Source organism: Salvia splendens, chromosome 11, assembly GCF_004379255.2.
Source record: "Salvia splendens isolate huo1 chromosome 11, SspV2, whole genome shotgun sequence".
Taxonomy (NCBI): domain Eukaryota; kingdom Viridiplantae; phylum Streptophyta; class Magnoliopsida; order Lamiales; family Lamiaceae; genus Salvia; species Salvia splendens.
In genome coordinates, this window is record NC_056042.1 from 15,944,875 (window position 1) to 15,970,681 (window position 25,807).

Consider the following 25,807-nt stretch of genomic DNA (forward strand, 5'->3'; position numbering starts at 1 on the left):
TGCATATGACGATATACTACATTCTTTATAGATGTTCGTAAGTGGCTTTGCTTACTTCTCAAACAGAATGATGTCATGAAACACTTTCGAGAGGATCTGCATTGGGCTGACTTCAAAAAGCTAAGTTGATGGAGTTGAGTCTCTAGTGCTTTCTTGTCTTTGTATGCTATATCTTTCCATGTGTTCCTCTTGGCAGATAAGTAGCCGGTTAAAATCCTTGCACTGCTGAACGAGATGGAGACACCCTCAAAGTTGCATCCAAATACTTTGGCGATAGGCTATAAGATTCTTGGTGAGCTTATAACTAACTATTGTTGGGTTGTTCATTTAGACTTTTCATACGAGTGATGGAGAAGAGAAAGGCAAGCCAGGAGATCCTAGAGCTGCCCTAAGATGCTCCGAGCGAGAATGTGTACGATTTTGACTGGTGCCTTTTCAAGATCTTGTAAATATGTCCTGACTGACCTTTTAACTAATAACGCCCCTAATATTGAAGATTCATGTCATGATTTTGATTAGTTGGGTGTTAATTGAGGTCTGAAGTTGTTATTGCTTTAGTTGCAGACTTTTTTTGAAGGCTTGCTTATACAGTTAAGGAGAGTACTCTTGATAGTTTCATCACGGAACTGTTGCTATGGCCTTTGGAAGTCAACTTTTGATAGGGTTCCACAGATGGATGATGGAAATCAACTTTTGAGAGCTTTGAATGTTCTGATGTTAAAGATTCTAGTAACTATCACTGTAAAACTTATTTGGCAAGCATGGCTAGTTTTTCTCTCTTCTTATGAATATAATTGTTGTTGGTGGCCGTATTGCACATGCAGGATAACGCATAACGCAGAGCGTACTTCATCATTTGATGTGCTTATAATCTCTTAAGATTTGATTATTACTACTTTGTCAACAATTGGTGCTCTTGGGACTGCAATGGGACAGCCACTTGAGAAGTCAAGCAAGGTATTCTCTTATACTATCAGTTACAGGTTTATTATGAGTCTTTTGCGCTACTAACATAGATTTACAATCATAATATTATAAATAGTTGAATCATTTAGAAACTCCCGAATTCTTCAAAAGACAATTATTGTACCTTCAAATCCCAATACTGAAACTCTTATGTCATGTATATAACTCCTGTGAAGGCTTGATCATTTACATGAATGTGGCTCATGCAGTGGCGCCACCCCAATGCTCTAGTTTCCCTGCCGCCCCCGCCTTAGTTGAATGATGTAATGATAATTAAAATTTTATTAATAAATAATAATAATCATTTTAATATAATCAAAAATATTAAACTTATTTTAAAATTTTCTTACTTAATTATTTATTAAAAACATAATAATAATAATAATAATTATTATTATTATTATTATTATTATTATTATTATTATAATGCATAATTTTAATAATTTGATTCAATTTTCATATTAAGTTAGTTCAAGTATGTAACATAATAATAAGAAATAATATAATAATACTACTAATAATAATTATAGTCATTATTTTAAATTTTCATAATTAGTTATTTCTAAATTATAATAAAAACATAAAATAATAAAAATAATTATTATTATAATGATGACGGTTTTGTGTTTTGATTATTGAACCATAAGTATTAGGCATATTATATAATTGGTTATGACATTATGCTTTCTTTAATAGCACATATATTACATTATGACATTGTTTTAATAGCAGATATAATTCATTTTTTTTATTTTCTAATTTTTGAATTGATATGTATGTATATTCATAATATTTTATCGATTGCCATATCCCGCGCCATACCTTTACGCCATATCCCAGTGGCGGTTTTTGCGTTGGCCGTCATACGCCATCCATAACATTGTTAATTACTAGTATTCTTTATGATAAATTTCTCTTATTTTTGCCGAGGATTATGGAATAGGAATACATCATTCGCCGTAAGTATATGATCACAAACATGCTCATGCTTAGTGGAAAGAAGCCTATTGTTGCCTTGGTAAGTACAATGTAAAATATTACTATTACACAAGGAGACACATTATGAGCACGTATTCTAGACGCCTAGCTACTTCACATAAACATATGGTTAACCACTGTTGACTCTCCCGTTTTGCTTGTTTTATGCACATCTCTTTCTTAGTCGGCTGCCACTAAGAAAGCCACGTCTGGAAAATCTTGTATTAACAAGAAGGGTGATGGAGGACAAAAAACAAAAGTTTCTAAGCCTATGGAGCATGAAGATGTCAAGGTCAGAGCTGCTGTTTTTCCCCTCTTACCTGTTGTATGCTGAATACATTATTAGGGACACCCACGATAGATTTTGACTAACTAAAACAGTTTTCTTTACAGCAAACTGAAATGAGTTTGGAAGAGATTTAGAGCAGATTAGGATCCCTTATTCAAGTAGAGACAATTACTCAACTAAAAAGTGTTGCGTGGAAAGAGCTGCTTGAAGGTTAGGGTTCAAATTACTGTTTGACCTTATTTGTAACAGTTGCATATTTAGGTCATATGTATGTGTTTTCCCACTTAAATTATGGTTTTGCATCGTGCGTACATTTTATTATATCCCACTTTTTTGGGTGTAAACCTGTCCCTCAAACATATGAATTGCAACTTACTGAAAACAATGATTGCATGTTTGACTGCATGCTTTAATGAAATATTGAGGGTTTGTGGATGAGAAACTGTATGAATATCCAAAAATTTTATTACTTGATTGAGGTTTGCATCTCTTTTAGCTGCCGGATGGCGCTAGACCTATCTTATATCTCTCCCCTTATAGGTATCAAAAAATTTGAGAGATATACAAGGTTCTGCTTTGGCTATTATTTGATAACGACTGAAGTCATATGGAGTTTTCAAGGTAGATTTGTTTAGTCAAGCATCGCGTTTAAAAGCAGCCTAAAGACAGAATAAATGGTCATGGCGACCGCGAATCTGGGCATGGAAGTAGAAATGCACCTTCAGTATGCGTTCTGTGGTTAATATCTTTCTTCTCAACCATATATCTTTCTTTTGAACCATAATTTTTTTGTTAATTGATGTCCTGTGTTAAAGACATCAACATTAGCATGAAGGATTCAACCAAGGTTGGTACAAATTTATTTGTTAGGGAAACAAGGTGCAAATATTTTGGTAACTACAGGCTACAAACAGTGCTGTATCTTTTATGTAAACAAAGTATATTATTAACTTAGTCTTACTCTCGTTGGTTGACACGGAAAGGATTATTGTTGCCAGATTCAAAATCGAAGAATTGCGTATAGAGCAAATTCAAGATCTTTAGGTTTCTGTTCTCTTTTAAGATTTCTTTATTAATTTTGTGGGATGCCTTCATACAACTTTTTAGAACTTTTGTCAGCTTTTGGGTTTGGGTAAATGGTGTAAGACCATCAGTGCTGACTTGTTTTTGCATCTGTGTGGCTTATGTAATTATTTTGCATCTGATGATATGTTTCATTCTTATAGATGTTAGAAAGTGACTTTGCTTACTTCTCAAACAGAATAATGTCATGAAATCTTTTGGGAGGATCTGATCGGAGGCTCTTAAGTGCTGACTTCAAAAGCGAGTTGATGGCATTGAGATGCTGCAGAAGGTTATTTCAACATAAATTCTAGTTTTGATTGTGTAACTTTTGAAATTTTCATTAAACCTTCGATTTGTTCATAATACACAGGCTCTTCCATCCATGGGAAGGGAGGTGATTGAAGTCTTAGATATATACTCTTGAAGTGGTTTGTGTTGTGGTTTTTGAATCCAACACATCATGCTTATTAAAGGTAAATAGGATTTTATTAATTTGTTTGCAGCATGCCCGTGGGCTTTGCTCTCTGAATTTATCAAATGGTATTTTTGAAAAAGAAATGAGTGATACCATATTTGATGAGTATACTCAGGAGACTTGTTATTGAACATTTGATTATTCAAAATGTTTGTGGAATTGATGAATTACAAATTGTTATTGATTCTCTAATATCTAGCTCTCTAAGAGTGTTATAGCCCGTTAATATATATGTTCTTATAATTCTTATTTACCATATTTAAACTATCTCGGATCATTTCTTGACTCTTGACCTTCTGTAACTTTGATAAGGTACTTGAATTTCTTCGCGTGCTTCAGGATATGTTGAGAAGTGTGGGCTACATTGTGGTACCCATCTTTCTTCCTAGCTTGGTTGAAAATGTAATGATGTGTTAAAGGTTTAGGGTTTACTGTCTATGTCTCAACCAGTATCCAAAGTCTTATTAAGCTAAGGAAGTTGTGGCAAGTGAATGCATAGTTATTACTCCCTCCGTCCCCCAAAATTCGTCACCATTTGACCCGGCACGGGTTTTAATAAATGTAATAGAAAGTGGGTTGAAAAAGTTGGTGGCATGTGGGTCCTACTTTTATATATTAGTTTTATAATAAAATGTGAGTGTGAATGAGTTAGTGGAATGTAGGGTCCACTACCAAAAATGGTAAAAGTGAAAGGTGACAAATTTTTAGGGACGGACGAAAAAGGAAATAGGTGACAAATTTTCAGGGACGGAGGGAGTACTTTTGTTTTGAACATCGTCTTTCTTGATAATTCTGCAAATTATGTAGGTGATAATATTTGGAGATATTTGGAAGCTTACTTAGAAGTTTAGTAAGTTGAGGTTCACATCAATTTTTCATCTGGTTCTTCCACTATAACAGTTCTTATGCCTTTTTGATTCGTGCACAAGAGATGGAGAAGAAGAAGGAATGCAAGCCTTGAGAAGCTAGAGCTGCCCTAAGACTACTCTCCGTCCGAGAAAATATGTGCAGTTTGTGTATACTTCCTAATCTGTGCAATGTGTATATTGTATTTATATTTGTATATAGTGTGTTTATAGCATGTGTATTATGTGCAGTGTGTATATGTGTGTAGTGCTTGTATTTTGTATTTAGTGCGCGTAATTTTTGTATAGTGTGTTTATAGTATGTGCTATGTGTATTTTCAGTTCATGTATATCTTGTATCTTGTGTATAGTGTGTATTTTTTGGTAGAATGTGTAGTGTGTTATTCGTATTTTTGCATAATGTGTGCAGTGTGTTACACTTTGTATATTGTGTGTGTAGTGTATATTTTCTATGTGTATGTCTAGTGCTTGCATTTTGTGTATATAGTGTATATTTGGTTTATAGCGTGTAATTTGCGTATTTTGTATATATAGTGTGTAATGTGTAGTGTTGTATATGTGTATATTTTGTGTATGCTTTGTATATTTTTTGTATGTGTGTGTAGCGCATTGTTATTTTGTGTTTACAGGGCATGTACTTTGTTTATAGGTTGCGTAAGTATGTGTGTTGTGCATGTATTTTTGTGTATATATGCCTGTAGTGTATATTTTTTGTAGTTGTGTGTTTGTATAGTGTGTGATGGATTTTTTGTTTACATTGCGTTTACTTTGTTTATAGGTTAGTATGAATGCGTAATGTGTGTACTTTGCTTATAAAATGTGTAGTTTGTGTATATTGTGTAATTTATGCAGTGTGAATTTACCTACATGAGTATTTTTTATTTATAGCGTAGGTGTTTGTATTGTGTGTGCGGTGTGTATAATGTATATATATTTTGTGTAATATAGTTTGTGTGTAGCGTCGTGTTTGTTATAGCTTGTGTATTGTGTGCAATGTAAGTAGTGTGGAGCGTGTAAAGTATGTGCATTGTTGTGTAAAGTATGTGCATTGTGGGTATAGTGCGTGCATAGTGTGAAGTATGTGTATTTTGTGGATAGTGCGTGTGATTTGTGTATATTGTATTTTGTCCGTTTGTCTTGTGTATAGTGTATTTTGTCCGTATTTTATGTGTAGTGTGAAGTTTGCACTTCGTGTATAGTGTGTGTGTAATGTGTTCAACGTATGTAGTGTGTAGTGTGAAGTTTGCACTTCGTGTATAGCGTGTGTGTATTGTGTTCATAGTGCATGTATAATTTATGTAGTGTATAGTGTGTGTACTACGTCGTAGCGTCGTAGTGTATACCGTTAGTAGCATATTTATTTTGTGTATATTGTGTGTATTTTGTGCAGTGTGTAAATTGTTTGTATTTTGTGTATGGTTCGATAGTTCGATTAATATGTTCGGTTTGTGTATGATTGAAATGTATTGTGTGTATAGTGTGTGTAATGTGTATTTTTGTTTAGTGCGTAGTATGTGAAATTTGTGTATTTTTTTCATAGTGTGTAAAGTGTACTGAGTGTTTTGTGTATAGAAAATTAGTATATTTGGTTGCAATGTATTGTGTTATTTTGTGTTTAGTGTACGATATGTGAAGTATGTGTATTTTGTGTTTACTTTGTGTATAGTGTGTGTTAAACTTGTATCCAGTGCGTGTATTTTGTGTGTTACTTGTACCCAGTGCGTGTATTTTTGTATAGTGTGTGCTATGTGTAGGTACATGGTGTGTGTGTTTTTTGTATAGTTTGTGACCAGTGCGTGTATTTTGCGTATAGTGTGTTATGTGTCTTATTTTCAATTTATCTATATTTTGTGTATATGGTGTGTTTTTAAAGCATATTTAGTATGTATATTTTGTGTGTGTAGTTGTGTATTTTTTGTAAAATGTTTGTAGTGAATTACACATTGAGAATTGTGTGTATAGTATGTATTTTCTGTATATATGCTAGTAACAGTATTTTGTGTGTGTAATGTGTGTATTTTTTGCATAGTGTATGTGTAAATTGTTTGTTTTTTGTGTATAGTTTGTATTGTGTGTATTTTTTGCATAGTGTATGTGTAAAGTGTGTGTTTTGTCTATAGTTTGTAATGTGTTTATTTTTCATAGTGTATGTGTAAAGTGTTTGTTTTTTGTGTATAGTTTGATTAGTATATTTGGTTTGTGTATGATTGCAATGTACCGTGCGTGCATGTAATGTGTGTATTTTTGTTTGCTGTGTAGTATGTGAAGTTTACTCAGTGTTTTGTGTATAGAAAATTAGTATATTTGGTAGCAATGTATTGTGTTATTTTGTGTTTAGTGTATGATATGTGAAGTGTGTGTATTTTGTGTATACTTTGTGTATAGTTTGTGTTATCCAGTGCGTGTATTTTGTGTGTTATTTGTACCCAGTGCGTGTATTTTTTGTATAGTGTGTGCTATGTGTAGGTACATGGTGTGTGTGTTTTTTGTATAGTTTGTGTCAAGTGCGTGTATTTTGCGTATAGTGTGTTATGTGTCGTATATTCAATTTATCTATATTTTGTGTATATGGTGTGTTTTTTAAGCATATTTAGTATGTATATTTTGTGTGTGTGTATTGTGTTCAACGTATGTAGTGTGTAGTGTGAAGTTTGCACTTCGTGTATAGCGTGTGTGTATTGTGTTCATAGTGCATGTATAATTTATGTAGTGTATAGTGTGTGTACTACGTCGTAGCGTCGTAGTGTATACCGTTAGTAGCATATTTATTTTGTGTATATTGTGTGTATTTTGTGCAGTGTGTAAATTGTTTGTATTTTGTGTATGGTTCGATAGTTCGATTAATATGTTCGGTTTGTGTATGATTGAAATGTATTGTGTGTATAGTGTGTGTAATGTGTATTTTTGTTTAGTGCGTAGTATGTGAAATTTGTGTATTTTTTTCATAGTGTGTAAAGTGTACTGAGTGTTTTGTGTATAGAAAATTAGTATATTTGGTTGCAATGTATTGTGTTATTTTGTGTTTAGTGTACGATATGTGAAGTATGTGTATTTTGTGTATACTTTGTGTATAGTGTGTGTTAAACTTGTATCCAGTGCGTGTATTTTGTGTGTTACTTGTACCCAGTGCGTGTATTTTTGTATAGTGTGTGCTATGTGTAGGTACATGGTGTGTGTGTTTTTTGTATAGTTTGTGACCAGTGCGTGTATTTTGCGTATAGTGTGTTATGTGTCTTATTTTCAATTTATCTATATTTTGTGTATATGGTGTGTTTTTAAAGCATATTTAGTATGTATATTTTGTGTGTTTAGTTGTGTATTTTTTGTAAAATGTTTGTAGTGAATTACACATTGAGAATTGTGTGTATAGTATGTATTTTCTGTATATATGCTAGTAACAGTATTTTGTGTGTGTAATGTGTGTATTTTTTGCATAGTGTATGTGTAAATTGTTTGTTTTTGTGTATAGTTTGTATTGTGTGTATTCTTGCATAGTGTATGTGTAAAGTGTGTGTTTTGTCTATAGTTTGTAATGTGTTTATTTTTCATAGTGTATGTGTAAAGTGTTTGTTTTTTGTGTATAGTTTGATTAGTATATTTGGTTTGTGTATAGTTTGATTAGTATATTTGATTTGTGTATGATTGCAATGTACCGTGCGTGCATGTAATGTGTGTATTTTTGTTTGCTGTGTAGTATGTGAAGTTTACTCAGTGTTTTGTGTATAGAAAATTAGTATATTTGGTAGCAATGTATTGTGTTATTTTGTGTTTAGTGTATGATATGTGAAGTGTGTGTATTTTGTGTATACTTTGTGTATAGTTTGTGTTATCCAGTGCATGTATTTTGTGTTTTATTTGTACCCAGTGCGTGTATTTTTTGTATAGTGTGTGCTATGTGTAGGTACATGGTGTGTGTGTTTTTTGTATAGTTTGTGTCAAGTGCGTGTATTTTGCGTATAGTGTGTTATGTGTCGTATATTCAATTTATCTATATTTTGTGTATATGGTGTGTTTTTTAAGCATATTTAGTATGTATATTTTGTGTGTGTGTATTGTGTTCAACGTATGTAGTGTGTAGTGTGAAGTTTGCACTTCGTGTATAGCTTGTGTGTATTGTGTTCATAGTGCATGTATAATTTATGTAGTGTATAGTGTGTGTACTACGTCGTAGCGTCGTAGTGTATACCGTTAGTAGCATATTTATTTTGTGTATATTGTGTGTATTTTGTGCAGTGTGTAAATTGTTTGTATTTTGTGTATGGTTCGATAGTTCGATTAATATGTTCGGTTTGTGTATGATTGAAATGTATTGTGTGTATAGTGTGTGTAATGTGTATTTTTGTTTAGTGCGTAGTATGTGAAATTTGTGTATTTTTTTCATAGTGTGTAAAGTGTACTGAGTGTTTTGTGTATAGAAAATTAGTATATTTGGTTGCAATGTATTGTGTTATTTTGTGTTTAGTGTATGATATGTGAAGTGTGTGTATTTTTGTGTGTATACTTTGTGTATAGTGTGTGTTAAACTTGTATCCAGTGCGTGTATTTTGTGTGTTACTTGTACCCAGTGCGTGTATTTTTTGTATAGTGTGTGCTATGTGTAGGTACATGGTGTGTGTGTTTTTTGTATAGTTTGTGTCAAGTGCGTGTATTTTGCGTATAGTGTGTTATGTGTCGTATATTCAATTTATCTATATTTTGTGTATATGGTGTGTTTTTAAAGCATATTTAGTATGTATATTTTGTGTGTAGTTGTGTATTTTTTGTAAAATGTTTGTAGTGAATTACACATTGAGAATTGTGTGTATAGTATGTATTTTCTGTATATATATGCTAGTAACAGTATTTTGTGTATATAGTGTATGTGTAATTTGCGTATTTTGTGTGTGTAATGTGTGTATTTTTTGCATAGTGTATGTGTAAATTGTTTGTTTTTTGTGTATAGTTTGTATTGTGTGTATTTTTTGCATAGTGTATGTGTAAAGTGTGTGTTTTGTATATAGTTTGTAATGTGTGTATTTTTCATAGTGTATGTGTAAAGTGTTTGTTTTTTGTGTATAGTTTGATTAGTATATTTGGTTTGTGTATGATTGCAATGTACTGTGAGTGCATGTAATGTGTGTATTTTTGTTTGCTGTGTAGTATGTGAAGTTTACTGAGTGTTTTGTGTATAGAAAATTAGTATATTTGGTAGCAATGTATTGTGTTATTTTGTGTTTAGTGTATGATATGTGAAGTGTGTGTATTTTGTGTATACTTTGTGTTTAGTTTGTGTTATCCAGTGCGTGTATTTTATGTATATGTGTGTGTGCAGTGTATGTTTTATGTACTTGTACGAATTTTCTGTATAGTGTGTGTATTGTGTATGGATTTTTTGTATAGTGTATTTTGTGTGTTTGCAGTGCATTGTATTTTGTGTTTACAAAGCATACACTTTGTTATGTGTTTGGAGTACTTGTATTTTGTGTATAGTATGTATTTTGTGCTTGTGTATTGTGAGTTTGAAATGCGTGTAGCATATGTAGTGTGTGTCTTTTGTGTATAGTGTGTTTATAGTATGTGCTATGTGTATTTTCAGTTCATGTATATCTTGTATCTTGTGTATAGTCTGTATTTTTTGGTAGAATATGTAGTGTGTTGTTCGTATTTTTTGGATAATGTGTGCAGTGTGTTACACTTTGTATATTATGTATGTAGTGTATATTTTCTAATGTATATGTCTAGTGCGTGCATTTTGTGTATATAGTGTATATTTGGTTTATAGCGAGTAATTTGCGTATTTTGTATATATAGTGTGTAATGTGTAGTGTTGTATATGTGTGTATTTTGTGTATGCTTTGTATATTTTTTGTATGTGTGTGTAGCGCATTGTTATTTTGTGTTTACAGGGCATGTACTTTGTTTATAGGTTGTGTAAGTATGCGTGTTGTTTATAGGTTGTGTAAGTATGTGTGTTGTGCATGTATTTTTGTGTATATATATGTGCCTGTATATTTTTTGTAGGTGTGTGTTTGTATAGTGTGTGATGGATTTTTTGTTTACATTGCGTTTACTTTGTTTATAGGTTAGTATGAATGCGTAATGTGTGTACTTTGCTTATAATATGTGTAGTTTGTGTATATTGTGTAATTTATATTTTTTATTTATAGCGTAGGTGTTTGTAGTGTGTGTGGGGTGTGTATAATGTATATATATTTTGTGTAATAGTGTGTGTGTAGCGTCGTGTTTGTTATAGCTTGTGTATTGTGTGCAATGTAAGTAGTGTGGAGCGTGTAAAGTACGTGCATTGTTGTGTAACGTATGTGCATTGTGTGTATAGTGCGTGCATAGTGTGAAGTATGTGTATTTTGTGTATAGTGCGTGTGATTTATGTATATTGTATTTTGTCCGTTTGTCTTGTGTATAGTGTATTGTGTGTATTTTATGTGTAGTGTGAAACTTGCACTTCGTGTATTGTGTTCAACGTATGTAGTGTGTAGTGTGAAGTTTGCACTTCGTGTATATCGTGTGTGTATTGTGTTCATAGTGCATGTATAATTTATGTAGTGTATAGTGTGTGTACTACGTCGTAGCGTCGTAGTGTATACTGTTAGTAGCATATTTATTTTGTGTATATTGTGTGTATTTTGTGCATAGTGTGTGTAAATTGTTTGTATTTTGTGTATGGTTCGATAGTTCGATTAATATGTTTGGTTTGTGTATGATTGAAATGTATTGTGTATAGTGTGTGTAATGTGTATTTTTATTTAGTGCGTAGTATGTGAAATTTGTGTATTTTTTTCATAGTGTGTAAAGTGTACTGAGTGTTTTGTGTATAGAAAATTAGTATATTTGGTTGCAATGTATTGTGTTATTTTGTGTTTAGTGTATGATATGTGAAGTGTGTGTATTTTGTGTATACTTTGTGTATAGTTTGTGTTATTGTAACACTCGTACTTTTTAAGTACTAAATTAATATATGTCATGAAATAATTAATTAAGATTGAAGTCCAAATGTTTATATAAAAAAATGGCTTTGGGCCATAACAATTTAAAAACCTAACCAATTAATAATATTACAAACTTGGGCTTACAACCAAATGAGTCCAAAACAATTTAATTAAAATATGTTGAGCCCAATACATTTCCAAGAATTTGGGAACAAGCCCAACATCCTTTTTCTTCCCTTCCTTTCTCTCCCTCACGGCTGATCACCCCCCATGAAGACTCCCCACCTTTCAACTTCTCCACTCTCCATCTTCCACAATAAATCCTACAACCAAAGGACACACACCCCCCATGAAGACTCTCCCTCACGTGCATTGTTGTGTAATGTATGTGCATTGTGTGTATAGTGCGTGCATAGTGTGAAGTATGTGTATTTTGTGCATTGTGTGTATAGTGCGTGCATAGTGTGAAGTATGTGTATTTTGTGTATAGTGCGTGTGATTTATGTATATTGTATTTTGTCCGTTTGTCTTGTGTATAGTGTATTGTGTGTATTTTATGTGTAGTGTGAAACTTGCACTTCGTGTATTGTGTTCAACGTATGTAGTGTGTAGTGTGAAGTTTGCACTTCGTGTATATCGTGTGTGTATTGTGTTCAACGTATGTAGTGTGTATTGTATTCATAGTGCATGTATAATTTATGTAGTGTATAGTGTGTGTACTACGTCGTAGCGTCGTAGTGTATACTGTTAGTAGCATATTTATTTTGTGTATATTGTGTGTATTTTGTGCATAGTGTGTGTAAATTGTTTGTATTTTGTGTATGGTTCGATAGTTCGATTAATATGTTTGGTTTGTGTATGATTGAAATGTATTGTGTATAGTGTGTGTAATGTGTATTTTTATTTAGTGCGTAGTATGTGAAATTTGTGTATTTTTTTCATAGTGTGTAAAGTGTACCGAGTGTTTTGTGTATAGAAAATTAGTATATTTGGTTGCAATGTATTGTGTTATTTTGTGTTTAGTGTATGATATGTGAAGTGTGTGTATTTTGTGTATACTTTGTGTATAGTTTGTGTTATTGTAACACTTGTACTTTTTAAGTACTAAATTAATATATGTCATGAAATAATTAATTAAGATTGAAGTCCAAATGTTTATATAAAAAAATGGCTTTGGGCCATAACAATTTAAAAACCTAACCAATTAATAATATTACAAACTTGGGCTTACAACCAAATGAGTTCAAAACAATTTAATTAAAATATGTTGAGCCCAATACATTTCCAAGAATTTGGGAACAAGCCCAACATCCTTTTTCTTCCCTTCCTTTCTCTCCCTCACGGCTGATCACCCCCCATGAAGACTCCCCACCTTTCAACTTCTCCACTCTCCATCTTCCACAATAAATCCTTCAACTAAAGGACACACACCCCCCATGAAGACTCTCCCTCACGTGCATTGTTGTGTAATGTATGTGCATTGTGTGTATAGTGCGTGCATAGTGTGAAGTATGTGTATTTTGTGTATAGTGCGTGTGATTTATGTATATTGTATTTTGTCCGTTTGTCTTGTGTATAGTGTATTGTGTGTATTTTATGTGTAGTGTGAAACTTGCACTTCGTGTATTGTGTTCAACGTATGTAGTGTGTAGTGTGAAGTTTGCACTTCGTGTATATCGTGTGTGTATTGTGTTCAACGTATGTAGTGTGTATTGTATTCATAGTGCATGTATAATTTATGTAGTGTATAGTGTGTGTACTACGTCGTAGCGTCGTAGTGTATACTGTTAGTAGCATATTTATTTTGTGTATATTGTGTGTATTTTGTGCATAGTGTGTGTAAATTGTTTGTATTTTGTGTATGGTTCGATAATTTGATTAATATGTTTGGTTTGTGTATGATTGAAATGTATTGTGTATAGTGTGTGTAATGTGTATTTTTATTTAGTGCGTAGTATGTGAAATTTGTGTATTTTTTTCATAGTGTGTAAAGTGTACTGAGTGTTTTGTGTATAGAAAATTAGTATATTTGGTTGCAATGTATTGTGTTATTTTGTGTTTAGTGTATGATATGTGAAGTGTGTGTATTTTGTGTATACTTTGTGTATAGTTTGTGTTATTGTAACACTTGTACTTTTTAAGTACTAAATTAATATATGTCATGAAATAATTAATTAAGATTGAAGTCCAAATGTTTATATAAAAAAATGGCTTTGGGCCATAACAATTTAAAAACCTAACCAATTAATAATATTACAAACTTGGGCTTACAACCAAATGAGTCCAAAACAATTTAATTAAAATATGTTGAGCCCAATACATTTCCAAGAATGTGGGAACAAGCCCAACATCCTTTTTCTTCCCTTCCTTTCTCTCCCTCACGGCCGATCACCCCCCATGAAGACTCTCCACCTTTCAACTTCTCCACTCTCCATCTTCCACAATAAATCCTCACAATACACTCCTTGCAACAAGAACAGAGAGAGAGGGGCACGACAGCAGTGGTGGGCCGACGACGAAGGGAGTGATGATGAGTTGTAATAACGAGAGGGAGGAGACGTCGATGGCGGTTGGTGAACGGAGCTGAGACGGCTGGAGCTCAGCGGTGACGGAGAGGCAGCAGCGCCGCGGCGGTAGCAGCAGCAGAGACTGAGCGACAACTGTGGCGACGGGCTGGTCTCAACGCAGCAGCATCAGGGAACGGCGGAGGATCGACGGATTTGAGAAGGGTACGCCGACAGCGATGGCACAGTGAGGTCTCGGAGTCGCGAGCAGCAGCGGCGATGCGACGTCGAATGCACCGTGACAGCAGCTCACGGACCGCAGCTCGCGAACAGCAGCAACGGTGCCGGCGTCGAGTGGGAACAGCTCCGTGACCGGCGGACAGCAGCTCGCGTTGATAAATCAGCGGCCAAGATGAGCAGCGACGGTGCTGTGATGGAGACGGTGAGGAGAAAGGCCGGGGCAGCGGCGTGAACCAGCAAAGTGACGATCTCGCCGCTGTGATTACCACGACAATGGTGCTGCAAATTAAGTGAAGAAGAGAGATTAGGAATTTCACTCCTATTTTGGCTTTTCACGTGAGGTGAGAAGTAATGAAGTTTTGGGCCTTTTCTTTATTTAAATGATTGGGCCATGTGAATTAATTTTAAGTGTTTGGCCATGTGAATTAATTTTAAGTGTTGGGCCATGTGTTTTGATTAAGGAAATGGATTACATTAAATCAAAGGGTGACTCTATGCACGCTCCTCGATAACGGAATGGAAGACAAGTTAAGGCTTTAAACGAATGAGGTGGGCTTTATTACTTAAACTCCTTTATTTGCAATGATATGTAAATGGTGAGATAAGGGTGGTTTAAATGTTATGTCATGCCGTACTTTATGTTTTGAATTGCCTATCTGATTGTCTACTAGGATAATATCCTACTAGACTTTGATGGTTAACGAATTCGGGTCTGACTAGGGAGTGAGTCCCTACTCAGACTAGTGCACTGATGGGGATCGTGAGCCGTCCTTTGTGGTCGGCCGGTCCAGTGATCGAGTTTGTGGCCACATTCTCGTTTCACATGATGGTTCAGATATGGTATAATGATGGAGGATGATGATGATGGGCTGCGCAGCCATGTTTTACGATGGAAATGATTTTAGTGTTTCTCGGCATTTTTTAAAAGTAAAACCCGAGTTTCACTCAATGATGGCTTGACATAACTTTATTGATGAAATGTATTTTTGGGCATGAGTTCACTGAGTGCATCAAGTACTCAGCCCCTGCATATGTTTTCCCTATGTGCAGGTTGAGCGTGGACGGGAGACGGAGGATGTTGAGCATTTGGACAAAGACAGTATTCAATAAATGTTCCGGTTGCTATTGTGTCTTCATACATAGTAGTAGCTAACTCTCAAATGCTTCCGCTACGTCAAGTTTTAGAACTCTGATGTTTTCTTTATTCCGTTGGATTATTTTTATTCAAACTATGTTGCTTCGTGATCTGAGACTATGATTTGATAATGAAGTTTCGTCTTTTGATCTACATATCGTACCCCCTTGATTGTTTTCCCCCTTCTTCCCCGCTTCTTAATTCCCCCATTAGTCGCGATCCACCGTGCTTTCTATATTTAGGAAGTGCGGTCGTGACAGTTATCCAGTGCGTGTATTTTGTGTGTTACTTGTACCCAGTGCGTGTATTTTTTGTATAGTGTGTGCTATGTGTAGGTACATGGTGTGTGTTTTTTGTATAGTTTGTGTCCAGTGCTTGTATTTTGCCTATAGTGTGTTATGTGTCTTATTTTCAATTAGCAACGACATGTATTTTTTAACAACGACTTGTATTTTTAACAAGTACGGCATGTACGGCAGAAAGGCTGCAATTAACAAGTACGGCATGTATGGCAGAATTAGCAAGTACGGCAGAAAGGCTGCAAATAACAAACTAAAACTCTAACTAACTACGACATGTATTTTTTAACTGAATCAAAAATGAAGATGAAGAAAACAGAGCATGTACCTAGATTCGAACAGAATATAAAAGTTGGGGTCGTCGAAAACTTGCAACAAACCGGAAATAACAATGATCTACATGTACTCAACGGAATGAAATGAAAACATGAAGGCTAGGCATAAATTTAAACCAACTCTGCTTGGATTCAGGTCGGATGCTTAATCCACTCCGGATCCAAGCGATCCGAACCAAACAACAACCTCAATCAACTCCATAACTTCCGATCTAACAGATCTAAACCGATCAACACCGAATTCAAACGATTCCACTCAACTCAGCTACAACACCAAATTCAAACCTCCGATTCAACCAACAACAAACTTGATCAACCCGATCCAGTCATTACTCTGCACAGATTCAGTGAACAATTGCGAAACGCATCCAACACAAGTAAACTAACTCAAACTCCAGATAATCACAGAAAGGAAATCAGAAATCAACATCAACAACATGACAGAAAATTAAACTTGCATTAAACACAGAAATATTCGGTAAAAAAAACAGAGGGCCGAGCTCCGAACAGCGAAGCTCGGTGAAATCCACAAAATACGAGAAAATAAAATGGAACTTGTTTCTTCGCCCTCGACAGGACGGTGTTACAACCCAACTGAAATGCGAGAAAGCGAAAAGTGAACCCAAAATGCAAACCCCCAGAATTTCCCTCTAAAGAACCCAAGTGTGTAAAAGAAAAAAGTGAGCTACGAGCCACAGACTATTAATGAGGCCTCCACCGAGAAGAGCCCTCCAGAATGCATGATTCCTTCCTTATATAGGTGCGGACATAATCTTCTAGAAGCCTTCGTAGAAATCTCCATTTTACCCTTCAGCTCCGAGATTTCCTCCGTCTTGCAATTTGCTCCACAATGCTCACTCATTCGCCAGTTTCCTCGGACCATGTGATTGTCCTCTCTCTTTCCTGAACCTGGCGAAATTCTTCTACACACCTGGCTTAAAACGTATGTTAGACCCCGTAATTATATGAATTTATCCCCTAGACCTATGCATGAAATTAGCCTTATCAACTATTATTTTCTTGCAACTCTTGACGCACCGGAATAGACCGACCCTTATATTCAATGGGCTAAAACTTCATAGCATAAAAATATTCCTACCTCATATCCTAAGATGAGATGAGACTGATATAAACTACTCCTATGGAAATAGTTATATTTTTTATACCATGCCCATGAAACACTTCAATTTTAAAATATAATATTGCATAATAAATTAGTACTATTATAAATAACATTGACGAATCATAGTTGCAGCAAGCATGCCATGATAGATATTAGACCATGAAGATAAAAGACAATGCAAAAAGTAAAAGCTAAAATTCTTGAAGAACTACATTATACTTCCTCCGTCCCACAATAGGAGTCACATTTGTTGTGGACACGAGTTTTAAGAAATACTATAAAGAATAGTGGTTGAAAAGTTAGTGGAATATGAGGTCTACTTTTTGATATTATTTTTATAATAGGATGTGAGTGAAATGGGTTAATTGAATGTAACACATACTTACCATTTATGGTAAAAGTGAAATGTGACTCTTATTGTGAGATGAAGCAAAATGACAAAATGTGACTCTTATTGTGGGATGGAGAGAGTATTAAACTTTTAATATACTTATTCTATTCCATTCATCACTCTTTTATAAGTTGTTCTAAATACATAAATACGAAAGATTTTAACTTCTGAGTTTACAAGGATCGTGATTTGATTTTTTAATAATTATTCCCTTAAGAGTAAAGGTCAAATGTGGTCCTAAACATATGACGTTTTTACGATTTTGGTCTTAGACTTTACTTTTTGAATTATTTCATCCCACATATTTGAAATCGGGCCAGACTCAGTAAAAAATGGACGGTGCCGAGAAAAACAAACAGTCAACAGTTGTTTAGTCAATTTTGACCCATTTAAGTATTTTAATTATGAAATTATTTTTTAAAAAATAAAAAATTATTACTCTTAAAAAACTAAATATAAAGAACCTTTCTCTCTTTTCCTGCCGCTTTTTCTTCACCGCCGCCACCTCGCTGTCGAATTCGACACCAACGACAACCACATCGCAATCGCAATCGCCATCGCCATCGACAACTCCATCATCCTAATTTCCTCCTCCACCGCGAGAATCAGCCTCAAAGACGGCAAAGAAATTAATAGTAGTAATTAAATAGATTACAATAGCACACGAGGTAATTCCAATATAGCTTACATAGGTTCCATTTCCACACCAACTTCAATAACATCCCGAATCTGTTTCTGCAGAATTGGAAACATACAACTCAATGATGCAATTTTTATTAGCACTATAAATACTTGCTAGTATACATAGTAGGAATAGTATAGTTAAAGGTTAGTACCATATATCGATCACGGGGAAAACAAACACATATTGTCTATCTTCTACTAAAACTCAATTACTATTTGGAAAAACGAAAGTTTTGGAGATTTTTAAAAACAAAGAACTTTTGAAAGCAAAGAAACAACTAATTGCAAATAAACACGAAGATAAAAGTATAGAGATAAGGGAATTCCAGGGATGTGCTTTCACACTTATGGTCATACAAATTCCAACTACAACACCCTAGCACAGTTCTTGCTTTGATAGAATGAGTCACATAGGTTATGCTCATGCGATACAAACGTTGATTACAAACATTAGGGTTGTCAATCCTAAATACGTAAATCCTAAAAGCTCCTTAAAAGTCCCCACTCTCAATTAACAGTGTCGTTTTAAAGGAAGCTAATTGTAGTGTCTATTAAGTAGATCTAACTCGCCAACCTCCTCTCACGATTATGTAGCAAGTTATATTAAATCATCACTGAATGTGTCACTCAAGTGTGAAGCATTATCCATTAACTTAAGGAAGAAATAAAGTAAGAACAATCGGATGTTAAATAGAAAGAGGAATTGTATAAACCAATAAAAGTTACTAACACATCCCTAGAATCCTATGAGTTTAGTTACACATGATAGAATAAGCTAAAAACATAGATTGAAGGGAAAACAATGAAAGCATAAGAACTAAAGCAATAAAACTCAAAGGTTGAATTCTTGTAGCCTTGATTATCTTGAATCCTTCTTCAACTCCTTGCAGAATGAAACACTCTAACTTTTAAGCTCTGGAAATATTTGGCAAAGAGAAGATTTGTTTTTGATGAAGCTTTGGGGGCTATTTATAGGGGGAAAATCGTCCCTTATCAAATAAGGAAAAATGTTGCAAAATATGGTAAATCTTGGAGAGAAAGTAGGGCAAATTCTGATCGCCGCTATTTCCCAGCAGGCCGTTGCACCTTGGCCAGCGGTCACTGATGGTTGGTCCGAGGCTTCTGTCTCCTGGCTGGCGGGCCACTGCACCTGTTCCAGCGGTCGCTAGTCATCATCCCGTAACTCTCTGGACTCTCGGTAGCGGTCGCCACGCATTCTCTAGCGGTCGCTGGGCGTGTCTTGACTTCATGCACTACTTTCCCGGAGCGGGCCGCTACTGGCTTAGCGGTCGTTGGGCGCTTTCCAACTTCGCGTTTTGACTCCCCTTTTAGGCTCAAATATGCGCATTTCTCACAAAACATGTCAAAATATCAAAATAGATAAAATATGCAGATAATGGACATGTAATGCATCTTTGACATTGAAAACGGGCCAAAAGATGACCTTAAAACCGTGCAAAATCCGAGCGTATCACTCAACAAGAAGAAGAATAAAATACAGCACAAGAGATTTCAGAATAAGAGATTAAATCCGCTGACCTTCGAAATTTAGCATTAAATTTGCTAACCTTTCGGAATATGGGATCGCGGTGTGCAAATTTTACAGAAGAAGAGATTTTCTAGTTTTTCTCACTTTTTTTATATATTTTACAGAATATGGGATCACGGCATGCAAAGATGAAATATGGACTTATTTTATACTATGTTCTATAAAGAACATTATAAAAAAAGTGTATTGAGAGACAAAATTTTTCTAAACCACGATCAATTGCTGGAAGAATTGATATTGATTGTTATTTTTTAGAGTGATTAATTGTATAAAATCTCTAAGTTATGCTGATAAGTTGGACAAATTATAAACTAACTAATGGTGTTTAAATTATTTAACGAAATGTGTTAACTTAAAACACTTCGTAAACTTTTTGTATGTAATATGTAAACTTAATACTTTTTGTACTAAATTGAAACAAATGTAAAATATTTTGTATAAGAGTAAACTACAAAAATGGTCCATGGACTATAGGTTTATCTCGTCCATATTCCCTGGACTTTAAAAGTATCGCCAGACAACCCTGGACTAAGGGTTTATCTCTAAATTGGCCCTTTTGGCATTTTTTTATACGAAAATACCCTTGTGAGGGTTTGGGCAATTTGGTCTTTTTACACTTTTAACATTTTAAATCTGATATTATTTCCGTGATGTACTAATTCTGATATTATTTCAAAATTATTATTCTTCTTCCCGTTTGTCATCCTTCACTTTGTTTATTTATTTCAATATTAGATTTAATTTTATAAAGTTTAATTTTAAATTAAAATTTTTAAATATAAATAAATTTTTATTAATTATTAAAATTATTAAATAACAAAAATTAATAGTTTTAATCAATATTTGATAGTGTCTAATATTTAATCAATAAGGTATGCCGACGGCAACTTAGTTTTAATCAATATTTAATAGTTTTAATCATAAATAGATCATATAACATGATTATTTTGAAATAAATATGCATCTAATGTAAGACTATTATAATTTTCATTTATTTATTTGAAAACAATCAAAATTAACTAGAAAATTTAAACAAAATACTCCTATATAAATTTTAAAGTACTATCAAATATTTAGTCAACTTCATAATATATAATTATAAGCAATTATAACAACCGAATGAAGGCTAAGTAGAATAGCTCTTATTTTTCCATCATGATGAATATTATTTTTATGTACTTCTTCGATTCAACTAAAATTAATAGTTTTAATCAATATTTATAGTGTCCATGAATTAATAATTTTAATTGATAAAAATTTATTGATATTTAAAAATCTAAATTTAAAATTTAGTTTTATAAAATTAAATCTAATATTGAAATAAAGAAACAAAGTGAATGATGACAAAAGGGAAGAAGAATGGTGATTTTGAAATAATATCAGATTTAATACATTACTGAAATAATATTAGATTTAAAATGTTAAAAGTGTAAAAAGACCAAATTGCCCAAACCCTCACAAGGTATTTTTGTATAAAAAAATGGCAAAAGGACCAATTTCGAGATAAACCCTTAGTCCAGAGTTGTCTGGCGATACTTTTAAAGTCCAGGGAATATGGGCGAGATAAACCCATAGTCCATGGACCATTTTTGTAGTTCACTCTTTGTATAAAATACTTATGAATTAACCAAACTATCCCTATAATATTTTTACCCCAATTCTGTTACCTCTTATTTTCTCCCCTAAAATTAAGTACTCCCTCCGTCCCATGTTACTCGCACTTTTCATTTTAGGCCGTAAATTTGGGATTGATTTTTAAGCACAAACGAAACTAGAATTACTCTGATACCTCAAGAAATTTATAGAACTGGACAAGCACCTAGTGTCCGCTTCAATAACGTCGAGTGTTTGGGCATATCCAAAGAGTCTGGAGATGGTATCAACGACTTTGAAGTGATTCTCGACGGAATAGTTGAATTCAGAAACCAAAACCTTCGGCGGAGCAGGCTGTTTGTATTTAGTTTTTTAAGAAATTAAATTTCGTAATTAAAATGCATAAATGTGTCAAAATCAGCTAAACAACCGTTGACTTTTTATTTTTCATGGTACTGTCCATTTTGGACTGAGTCTGGCCCGATTTCAAATATGTAGGAAAAAATAATTCAAAACGGAATGTCTATGACCAAAATCGTAAAAACGTCATATGGTTAGGTCCACATTTAACCTTTACTCTTCCCTTAAAAACAATGAGTCATACCTTTTTATAGTATTAGTTTTGTAATAAAATGAGAGTAGGATAAGTTAATGGAAAGTGAAGTTTATGGTTTAGGATGAGTAGGATGAAGTTAATTACCAAAAATAGTGCTCCCTTTGTCTGCGAATAAGAGTCCCGTTTTTTCATTTTAGTCCGTCCGCCAATAGGAGTCACGGTTCATTTTTACTATGCATGGCAATAGGTCTCACATTCCACTAACTCATTTCACTCACATTTCATTTAAAACTAATTCTATATTCAAATGAGACCTATATTCCACTAATTTTTCTCCATCTACTTTTCTTAATATTTCTTAAAATCCGTGCAGCCAAGAAATGAGTTTTCTAATAGCGGACGGAGGGAGTAAAGAGTAAACGTGACAAGTACCGTTACATGGACAAAAAAAGAAAACTTATGACAAGTAACGGCAGACGGAGGTAGTACATTTTTCCGTTTTGGAACGTTTACCTACAAACCCACATTTATTTATTTTTTTCCATTTTTGGTAAGGAGTCCTACACCTGACGGGGTAGCATTCATCACCATTTTAGAATCACTTTTCGTGCTATATTGTCGAATATTTGCATATTGAATAATAAATATATTCCCTAATTAAATATAATTAACTATAAAAATTAAAAATAAGGATAAAATATTTTCGAGAAATTCATTTATTATAAAATTGATAATCATTTATTACAATTCAAAATTGTATACTAATAAGGTTAAATAAGAATGAAAATATTATTAAAGAAAAAGAGAAACGATTCGAGCTGCCGTTTCATGTCATTTTTGCGTTTTCTCCTCGTACAATATGCCAATCTTCAAGTTTTCAACGGTTGGAAATCTGAAAATCTAATTCAAATGAAATCTAATTCATCTCCCAAACCTAGGGGCAGTGAGAGAGACGATTGCACATGAAATCTAATTCATCTCCCAAACCTAGAGGGGGCAGTGAGAGAGACGATTGCACTTGAAATCTAATTCATCTCCCAAACCTAGAGAAAGAGAGAGGGGGAGAGTGCGAGAGACACGACTGCACAATTGGGAGAAAACTATTACGCTCGAGGTCGAATCGAGCGACAATGTCAAGGCCAAAATCCAATAAAGGGAAGGAATTCCTCCGGATCAGCGTCTGATCTTTGATGGCAAGCACCTGGAAGATGGCCGGACGCTCGCCGATTACAATACCCAGAAAGAATCGACGTTGCATTTGGTTTTGAGGCTTCGTGGAGGAATTATCGAGCTTTCCTTGATGATCTGCTGCAAATGTTACGCCCTATAGAAAGAAGAAGTGTGGGCACAGTAACCAGTTGAGACCCAAAAAGAAGGTCAAGCATCCAGTGTTCTGCAAATTATCAACGGTACCACTCCATTTGCAACTGCTTTTATTGGTAGCTCTCTATCTGCTCGAAAATATCCACTTCTCTCTCTCCCCTGATATGGTAATTAAGCAGTTCGTTGGTTGCTAGTTGGAGTTGCGTAGTTGGGGGATTGAAGAAATTCGAGTTGAGATAATTGTTCCCTCGGTCGGAGGGCGATTTGCTGGCGGCGAGATGAGTGCGTCTAGATTTATTAAGTGCTTGACCGTGGGTAAAACATGCACTAGCAACAATTTTCCAACGGATTATGTACCTACTGTTTTCGATAATTTTAGTGCCAATGTTGTAGTGGATGGTAGCACTGTTAATCTGGGATTGTGGGATACTACGGGTCAAGAGGATTACAATAGATTGAGACCGTTGAGCTACTGTGGGGCTGATGTCGTTATGCTCGCCTTCTCTCTAATTAGCAAGGCCAGTTATGAGAATGTCTCCTAGAAGTGGATACCTGAATTAAGGCGTTATGCTCCCGGAGTTCCAATAATCGTTGTGAGGACAAAGCTCAATCTTCGAGAGGATAAGCAGTTCTCCGTGGACCACCCTAGAGCAGTGCCTATCACAACAGCGCATGGAGGGGAGATGACTTGAAGAAATCTATTGGAGCTGCTGCTTACATTTAATGTAGTGCTAAGACACAACAAAATGTGAAGGCTGTCTTTGATGCAGCGATCTGCAGCCACCCAAGCAAAAGAAGAAAAAGAAGAGAAAGGGGCAAAAAGCATGCAGCATATTATAATTGGCAAAGAGGATTCACATCAATTATTTGACGATTTCTCTTGTTGTTTAGAAGTGTACTACTCTACTCGTACTCCCCCTTGAAGATGCAATGACCTTTATATTTTGGACTGACTGTATTAGGGAGATATGTTGAAGCATTAACTTAGTCGATTTCACATTCTTAGCAGAAGTTTTCACTATGTACGTTTGTGATTGAGATGTGTGGTAGTATGAAAAATTGCTCCAATTAGGCCTTAGATTGAAAAAAAAAACTTCGGTAGTTAGAGGGAAGACCGGCCCGGATTCATTTTTGTGGAAATTTTGGGATGCTTGGAGAGGGAGGGAGTGTTGTATATGGTGTCTAGACCCCACCACACTATTCCATCCGTCCTCTTCTCAATTTACTTATGTCTCTCTTTCTATCCTTCGCATCTCACTCTCGCTCACTCAACCATCACTCAAGCTACCATCAAAGTACATAAAACCTGAGCCTACATATCCCGCAACCCGACCCGCCTACTACGATCCGGTAACTCCTCTCTGTAATTTGTTCCAAATGTTGAGAATGCTCGTGTAATGCTTGAGTGTTAACTGTTGTGGAGTTGTATCTCGATTCAATTGACAATGGTTTTTAAAGAGATCCACTTACTCCGAAGTTGACTTTACCGATTATGTGTGTTGAATGTGAGTGTGCAGTGCTGCATTGAGTTTCTGATTATCGTCTATTTTTTGTCGAAGCTGCTATAAGATTAAGTTCTACATATACTTTGATATTCAAAGTTGCAGTTCTTGATCTTTTACGAATTAAGTCGAGCTGAATTAAAGTGATCCGTGTGGGGTTTAACTCACATTAGGTAGTGGTCTACTAGAATATGGTGAAATTCATGATTCATCTTTTTTTACAGGTTTCATTTGAACTAGTAGAATGGATATGAAGCAAACCACTTGCGGATCTTTGCTGCAGCAACTGCAGGTAATTTCTCATCAAAGGCTAATTTAGGATCTTGGCTGAGTGCTTCAGTTGCCCTCGAGTTGTTGCGTTCTGACACAGAAATGAATCTTTTTTCCTGCAGAAAATTTGGGATGAAGTTGGTGAAAATGACGAAGAACGAGACAAAATTCTTCCCAATTGGATCAAGAGTACTTGGATGTGTACAAGAGGAAAGTTGACCTGACTGTGAAATCTAGAGCCCACCTTCTTCAGACATTGGCAGATGCTAGAGTTGAACTCACCAATCTATTATCAGCTTTTGGAGAAAAGAAAGGAAAAAAAAGAAAAAATGGAAAAAGGATGAAAAAAGGAAAAGATAAAGAAAAAAAAAGAAAAAAGGAAAAAAAGAAAAAAATATTGTTGTTGCAGTTGAAGGTATTAAAGCACCAGGCAACCTTGCAGGGTCTGAGAGCCCATTTTTCGGCCAGTTGTCGCTTCTTATTGCATCTACTACTGGTTAGTCCATAACTGTGTTATATTATTTTTTAAATTACACTGCCCTATAAAAATGATAATGCATGTGTTTTTGAGTAGTTATTTGAATTTTTCATTCTAGGGGATTATCGTTGATGTGTAAATTGTACAAATGTCATAGTATTTAGGTTTTGCGATTATTTCCTTTACTAATTAAAGTTGGAATAGAGATGACACCCGACAGCCCTTAGAGTTAATAAGATATAATCTCAGTCTAGTCACTC

General features: G+C 34.6%; 1 long non-coding RNA gene and 2 pseudogenes across 2 annotated transcripts; all 3 read left to right on the forward strand.

The window, feature by feature from the left end:
* The window catches only part of LOC121755592, a 29,817-nt pseudogene extending 25,852 nt beyond the window's left edge, over positions 1–3,965 (forward strand).
* A 6,364-nt stretch (positions 3,966–10,329) lies between these two features.
* On the forward strand, positions 10,330–15,409 carry LOC121755601. Of its 2 annotated transcripts, XR_006040832.1 has the most exons (4): positions 10,330–10,372; positions 14,552–14,650; positions 14,771–14,858; positions 15,360–15,409. It is a non-coding gene; the product is annotated as an uncharacterized LOC121755601 (long non-coding RNA). The 2 variants fall into 2 exon arrangements; XR_006040831.1 differs by lacking the exon at positions 10,330–10,372 and having other exon boundaries at positions 13,740–14,650.
* Positions 15,410–22,851: 7,442 nt separating this feature from the next.
* Positions 22,852–25,807, forward strand: part of LOC121755593 — a 37,401-nt pseudogene continuing 34,445 nt past the window's right edge.